The following is a 7,500-nucleotide window of genomic DNA, read 5'->3' on the forward strand; positions in this document are numbered from 1 at the left end:
AAAAAAAACCTTGCCAAGTCATCTATTTTTCTTTATTTCATAGACATGCTGATGCTCCTACAATCAAACCATAGGTTTAAACAGGCCAACCATATGTTTTCATGGCTCTATTCCTGCTATCTAGATTGTTTTTGTCTGTTTTTCAGTTGGCTGCTCGTCTTATTAAAAGCTTTTCTGGATGTCACTTTCACTTTTTTCCCATTTGACATGATATAACTCAGATATTTGAATTTATCAACTTATGTGATGGTTGGATCTTTACAGGTAAGCTTACAAGGAGAAGGAGAATGTTTTTTTTCTTTGAGGTGATCATACATTCAGTTTCTGACATGTTTAGCATGAACACCACCTTTTAATTTTTCTTGACAACTACATACAAGCATATAAGGTTTATGTTTCGTCCACTGTAGTTTTTAAAATTCAATTGCATACATGTTGTGTGCGCGCGCGTGCGTGTGTGAGAACATGTGGATTTAGTGATGCAGGGGAATCATTTTACATTTCCTTGGGAGGGCCCAACAACTACATGTTTATGAGGAAAAATTTGAAGTTTACTTTCTGTACTAAAGCATTTTTCTACAGTCATCTTTGACACTTACACACTACTCATTCTGTGCAACAACTTCTGGATTCCCTTATCATACAAATCTGCTAATAACTCGTTTCAATACAATTCTAGGATAAAAAAGCTTCATTTTGCTGTGAAGAAGAAGAAAGCATAATAACAATAAAAACAATACTAATAAGAAGAAAAGAAGAAGTAGAAGAATGAGAAGAATGAGTAAAAGAAGTAGAGAGAACAAGAAAAAGAATAATAGACGTAAAAGGAGGAAGAAGAAGAAGGAGAAGAAGAAGAAGAAGGAGAAGAAGAAGAAGAAGAAGAAGAAGAAGAAGAAGAAGAAGAAGAAGAAGAAGAAGAAGAAGAAGAAGAAGAAGAAGAAGAAGAAGAAGAAGAAGAAGAAGAAGAAGAAGAAGAAGAAGAAGAAGAAGAAGAAGAAGAAGAAGAAGAAGAAGAAGAAGAAGAAGAAGAAGAAGAAGAAGAAGAAGAAGAAGAAGAAGAAGAAGAAGAAGAAGAAGAAGAAGAAGAAGAAGAAGAAGAAGAAGAAGAAGAAGAAGAAGAAGAAGAAGAAGAAGAAGAAGAAGAAGAAGAAGAAGAAGAAGAAGAAGAAGAAGAAGAAGAAGAAGAAGAAGAAGAAAGTGGGAAAGGTGGGAAAATTTGGAGTGCCATTTAGCCCAGACCCGGCCTCATTGATTTAAATTTTTTTCATGAAACTGGAGGACTTTTTTAGGGAGGAAAATGCATTACTGATCCTGCCTGATCTTCCATATGTTCCCATTTCTTGATTTTTTAAGGTGTTAAATTTATTTTTATTCTTTTATTATGGTTACTAATTTTAGCATTTATACCAACATTGTCATTATCATAATGTCATTATTATTCACAACGATAAAAAAAAACGTATATAAAATTCAAGACTGGGGAAGGAAAAGAGAGGTCAGGTAACCTAGTCATTAATCTCTAATTGTTTCTGAAGCCAACTATACGTAAGCAAAATGAATAAAACAAAACAACAGTGGACAGTAAATCTATAACACACTCACAGCACTGATGTTGGTAGCGGCAGTGCTTTTAAAACAAGCAGTTTATAGCTGGTGTACAGTGGTGTTGAAAGAAGTAAAAAGGGAAGGAAATTAACATAGTAAGTATTATAAAATGAAAAGGGTATCAAATAGCAACATCCCCGGCATGGCAGCTTGCACTCTAATTCCTCACCACCTGTTCAACTCACATCTTACTACTTGCAGCACTCTTGCAACCCCTAATTTTGCTTGCTTGCTTGTTTCCCTTTGTATCTTTTATGCCTTTACTCTTTTCTGATGCCAGAGTTAATCATGAACATATAAAGTGGCATTATGATAGCATTAAGGGTTTTTACCCAAAAGTGATTTCTACCATGATCCTTATATACTTTAAGCTCTTTCAAACATACATATTCAATTTTATTCTTTCCATCAAGTACTTACTGTACATGATCAATATGTTATGTACTAATTCTGCAAAAATACTTGAAGCAAAATAAAATACTGATGTTAAAGCTGGCTTCTTTACTTCTAGGAATAAAAGGCAACATGGAGTCACTGTACCTTGTGATGGTATTGCCTGACAGTGAAAGCCTGACCTTGGAGTTTAACATTTTTGCTATTGCTGCCCTTATGTCAACAAGCTACAAGTGCAAACATCTTTCATAACATTGTAGTAGATGTGATTGGATCTACTACTCAGACTGGTCTATATCTACATATGGAGTGACTGTGTGAGTGTGAGTGCCCACAGGTATGGCTGGCTGCTGAAGATGGAGTATAAATCAACAGGAACTTCAGGTTGCGGAGTTGTGCTGCTACAGATATTCCCCCTCAAGAGAGTGAGCAAAGCGAGCGAGCGAAATACCATGATGTGTCACTCCTTGGGTCACCAGTGTAGTAAATGGTATCACAACTACTATTCAGACTGGTCTATATCGCTATATGGAGTGATTGTGTGAGTGTGAGTGCCCACAGGTATGGCTGGGTGCTGATGAAGTGGGGATCAACTGGGGAGCCTACTGGTTCCCCAGTTGGCTAAGGACAGGGCAGTCCTTGTGTTGCTGCTGCTGTTGTTGTGTTCTGCTGGAGGATTGGGGAATGCTGATCTCAGTTCCCAATTCTGCAGTTTAAATACACATGTGCTGTGTAAAAGTGCAAGGAACGAGGGGAGCCTGCTGTCCAATGAGCACAGACATGGCCGTGGACCTGGTGTGACCAAACCTGGGAAACTATGCTGAACTTCTGGTTGTGGGTCGTGCTGCTACAACATGCCATAATCATATAATCAGCATAAGGACAGCAACCATGGGAATATGTGATTTCAGGACTTCAAATTAATAGTTGGGAACCCGGGATGACCCCGTTCAGTCAACTTGAGTCATGGATCACTCCCACAAGACACATTATGACCTTCACCACAAACCTAGTGAGCCCTGGATGTATGGCTTGCCTTTCAACTTATAACATGGTGGAATTTTCTCTTATCCTTGGCCAAAGAACAACTCACCAACAAGGTGAAATACAATTGTCATATTACTATTGCACTCAAGACTAAACAGTACATTCATCTTTCATCACACAATGAGCATCAAGAAATGCATTTATAACCATACCTAGCTACACACTATTACCTACATACACATGAACAGAAAAGAACAGAGGCAGAAGCAGAGAAACACTTACACATGTTGAGAAATAAGAAGAAAATTAAATTTATCAACTAAAGTGTACATACATGAGAAAAAGCAATGCAAAATCCAACATATACATAGACAAACTTAAAAAGAATGAAATACAAAATACACATATAATGAAAATATTTTTCATTAGAGTAATAGGATTCACCAATAATTCTACAAAACTGCTTTATAGAATTTATTAAGTTCCCTAACCCATGACATAAATATAAAACCAATACAATTTCAAAAGCAACACAAACATGCATACATAACACAAAATTTAGATGCATGGAGACAGTGCAAAACTTGATCATTTCCGTGCAGTGCAACTAAGCATAAAAGACATACAACAGCTCAAGGGAAATGTAAAATACAAAAGCTGAGGTGACTGCTCATCAAACAGCTTATAGAGAGCAATTCAAGCAAACTGCTTGCATGTTTATGGCTAAGGATAGCGTTCAACAAATATCTATCCCCTTTTTCTTTAATTCAGAAGGAAAATACACTCAATTATGTTTGGCTTGTAACTTCTGATCTTCAAAGGCCATCTAAAACTAATTCCAAAATTAGCAATGGCTAACCAAATATATGAAACATTTATCATAGCTCACCTTTACAGAATACATCTAGTACTCATGCTATATAATGATAGTGATTGTTAGCTTTAGGACACCATCCTGGAGATAACCAAATTAATTTAGCCTTATAGAAAAACAACAGCTGAAGTCAGGAAAATGATATTAGGCAAGGTTATAGATTAATAGATTTGGTTTCACTTTTGTGATCTGAATCTGAAAAAATCTCAAAGACTATATTTCCTTGCACAGTAAAGCTAGATGCCTAACTTTGGTATATCCCCTTAGCAACAAAAGAAAAGGGGCACTAGTTTCTCTCCATTTCTTCAAAATTCAGAAATAGAGCACCCAGGTGTACTTTTCAAAACAACTTGTTTCACAAATATTAAGAGATGCTTATTGTGGGGCAAAGGGTTATATGTAGCAGTTTGTTAACTGAAGTCTGAAGTGACAGAATTGGGGTAAAGGGTGGCTACTGTTCAGGAATGAAGGAAATTGGTCTGCAGTGTATGCCTGTACACATGGCGCCGTGCCAAAGCACTTGGAGTGGGATATTCTTCTGCTTGTTGTAGTGGACTCCTAAGTCCAGTGTCAGGCCATTGCCAGAAATCACCAGTTTATCATACTCAGGGATTTCTGTTACTCAGTGGTGATTAATTCTTATACTTACACAATAAAATATTGATATAACCTGAATTGGAAGGGATGATTGGTCCCCCTCATCAAAGAGATGAGGTATTTTTTTGTGAGAGGAAGATGGATTAGAATAAGCAGTAGATGAGCCAGGATCTTGCAAGTCAGAAATGAAAAGTGAACCTTTGGTTAATACTGTGGAGAATCAGGCAAAAAAAAAAGCTGTTAGTCTTACTAGAAAGGGCACTAGCCAAATTCTGCATCTTAGGGCTGATTTTTATCCACACCTGTGAAGCAGAGTGGGAAAATCTTGATTCCCACTAATTGTTTAGGCAATTTGGAGGCAATGCTTGGCATAAACTAACAATCCATTAAACAACGACAGTATTAGTTGGCCAATCTGGATGGTAGAGCTCAAGGCTGAATTAATATTCTTCTTAGTTGAGCTTTTGCACTTATCATATGGAGTTATACAATAACTTTCATAGTTATATCACTGGATTTATTACAAAGATTATAATTATTTCTCATTATTATTAGGTTTTCTTTTAAATAAAACTTAAAGATTTCAAGGACTAACTGTAAAATCATAAATGGTTCTTAACTCACTACCTTTGAATGGCATGCATGTCATGCCATACACAGAATGACTGATTGTGGGGAGACATATCTCATGCCACCATTATCTTGGTTCATTCAAAATTTATAGTCCTTCTATCATGTGAACTTTTTATCTTGGTGGATGGAATTAAGGCTGAAAACAGGTTTAAAGCTTCATTATATTAAACAACGCGAGTCTTCATCAGTGCATATAGAGCATGAAAGTAAATGTCACATTCCCACAAGTGGCCAGAGTTAAGGTTTTTGGCATATTAGCTAGCCTGGAGGCACTGAATTATTTGGGTATTGGCTTGGGAGGGATCATTGGTTCAGGAAATTTCCTACTGGAAAAATTTCAATTCTTTTTGTTCCCAAATTCCTGAATGTGAAGAATTAAATATATCTACTAAAGTCAAGATACTTTCCTTGCCATTATGATATTTCACATAAATCATAATATTACTTGTATTCATGCACAAAAATTTTGTGTTTCAAAGGCCTGGTCAAACAAACATCTTGTACCAGAAAAACATTCCATTGATTCCAAAACCACATTGAAAAGACTGGTTATAATCACACAAGAAGTACCTCAATATCAAATATTTTGTAATAAACTACCATACTGAACCACAGCTTTACTCTGCATGTTTTCCCACACCCTGCATACCTTAACAACATCACCTTGAAATGAAAATTGAAGAAAAAGAAGAAGAAGAAGAAAAAATCCAAAAACTAGTAATTCTAAAGTCAATTCCACCAGAATACGGTTTTGAACAAAGTCAAGAGAAAATTAAAAACTGGAAGGGATTGAACAGAAGACAGGAGAGGAATATGTGAGCCAGGCCTACGAGCCACACACCCAATAGAGCCAAGAAAGCCTACTGACCGGATTTTGGACCAAGTGTGGGCAGTGAGGCACATCTGGATCCAATGGGTAAATAATAAGGTATATAAACATTTCCTTACCTTGAACCAATAAAATGTCAGAATTATTAGTCACTGCCTTCACCTTCAAAGCACTGCTAAAAACAACAATAACTACAACAAAAACCTGCCTGATTTTGAAAGAGAGTTCACATATCTTTGTTAATATGTTAATAAAGAAAACAATCAAAACAGTTAATATTTTTTCTTTGATATGTGTGTGTGTGTGTATGTGTGTGTGTGTGTGTGTGTGTGTGTGTGTGTGTGTGTGTGTGTGTGTGTGTGTGTGTGTGTGTGTGTGTGTGTCTGTGAGGGGGAGGGGGGGGAGGGGGGGGGGAGGGGGAGGGGTAGGGGGAGGGAGAGGGGGGGGGAGAGGGAGAGAGAGGGGGGGGAGAGGGAGAGAGAGGGGGGGGAGAGGGAGAGAGGGAGAGAGAGAGAGAGGGGGAGAGGGAGAGAGAGAGAGAGGGGGAGAGAAAGAGAGAGGGGGAGAGAAAGAGAGAGGGGGAGAGAAAGAGAGAGGGAGAGAGAGAGGGAGAGAGAGAAAGAGAGAGAAAGAGAGAGAGGGAGAGAGAGGGAGAGAGAGAAAGAGAGAGAGAGAGAGAGAGAGAGAGAGAGAGAGAGAGAGAGAGAGAGAGAGAGAGAGAGAGAGAGAGAGAGAGAGAGAGAGAGAGAGAGAGAGAGAGAGAGAGAGAAGGGAGAGAGAGAGAGAAGGGAGAAAGAGGAGAGAGAGGAGAGAGAGGGGAGGGGGAGGTGTCTAATAGGTGTCTAACTTGAGATTCATGTATCAAATGCATATGAAACCTAATGCATATTAGGGAAACCAAAATCTCTTTGCTGGGTTTTAAGTCTCCAGAGATGTGATTATTTCAAAATAAGAGTGGAAGTGACTGTTCCCTATTTTCAAATTTCCATGGGAGATCATTATGGAACAAAATCCACATAAATCTTACTTCATGCTGACCACTTACATGTGAATGTCAGATTAAAAATAAAATGATATACTCGATATTTTTAGACAGAAAAGCCCCTTATACAGCATATCTACCTGAACAGGAGCATGATTTCTGGGTATATATGGGGAAAAAAAGGAAGGAAGGAAGGAAGGAAGAAGTAAAAGTGTGTAAACTGGGGTGGGGCAAAAGTGATTTTACTTCTGAAGGCCACTATTCTTTTCATTGCTTGAAAGGAAAGCTAGAGGTATGTCAATGGAAGAATGGCTTCCTGTAGGAACTGATGTTTTATCACTTGGCTCTCCATCTGATGAAGTGCTTGTGGAAGTAATAACAGAGACTTGGGAAGATGATACTTTTGGTCTTTCAACTGAGGATTGTGAAATTTCGGTTACCTGTTCTATGTATACTTGGTCACTGTTTACAGTCCCTTTCAATTTCGGTCTACTGCGAATAAATTTAAGAGGAATGGGTACTGAGAGGGTATCTGAACCACCACTCACGGATCCCACATTGGCATTCTCATTTGGAACAAGAGCATCATCATCTACATTG

At 37.9% G+C, this 7,500-nt stretch overlaps 1 protein-coding gene across 3 annotated transcripts in view; it reads right to left on the bottom strand.

Moving 5' to 3' along the window:
* Window positions 1–7,500, bottom strand: part of LOC125029297 (carboxypeptidase D-like) — a 44,592-nt gene that overhangs the window by 11,619 nt on the left and 25,473 nt on the right. The gene's annotated exons all lie outside the window — the stretch shown is intronic.

Source organism: Penaeus chinensis, chromosome 9 (genome assembly GCF_019202785.1).
Source record: "Penaeus chinensis breed Huanghai No. 1 chromosome 9, ASM1920278v2, whole genome shotgun sequence".
Taxonomy (NCBI): Eukaryota; Metazoa; Arthropoda; class Malacostraca; order Decapoda; family Penaeidae; genus Penaeus; species Penaeus chinensis.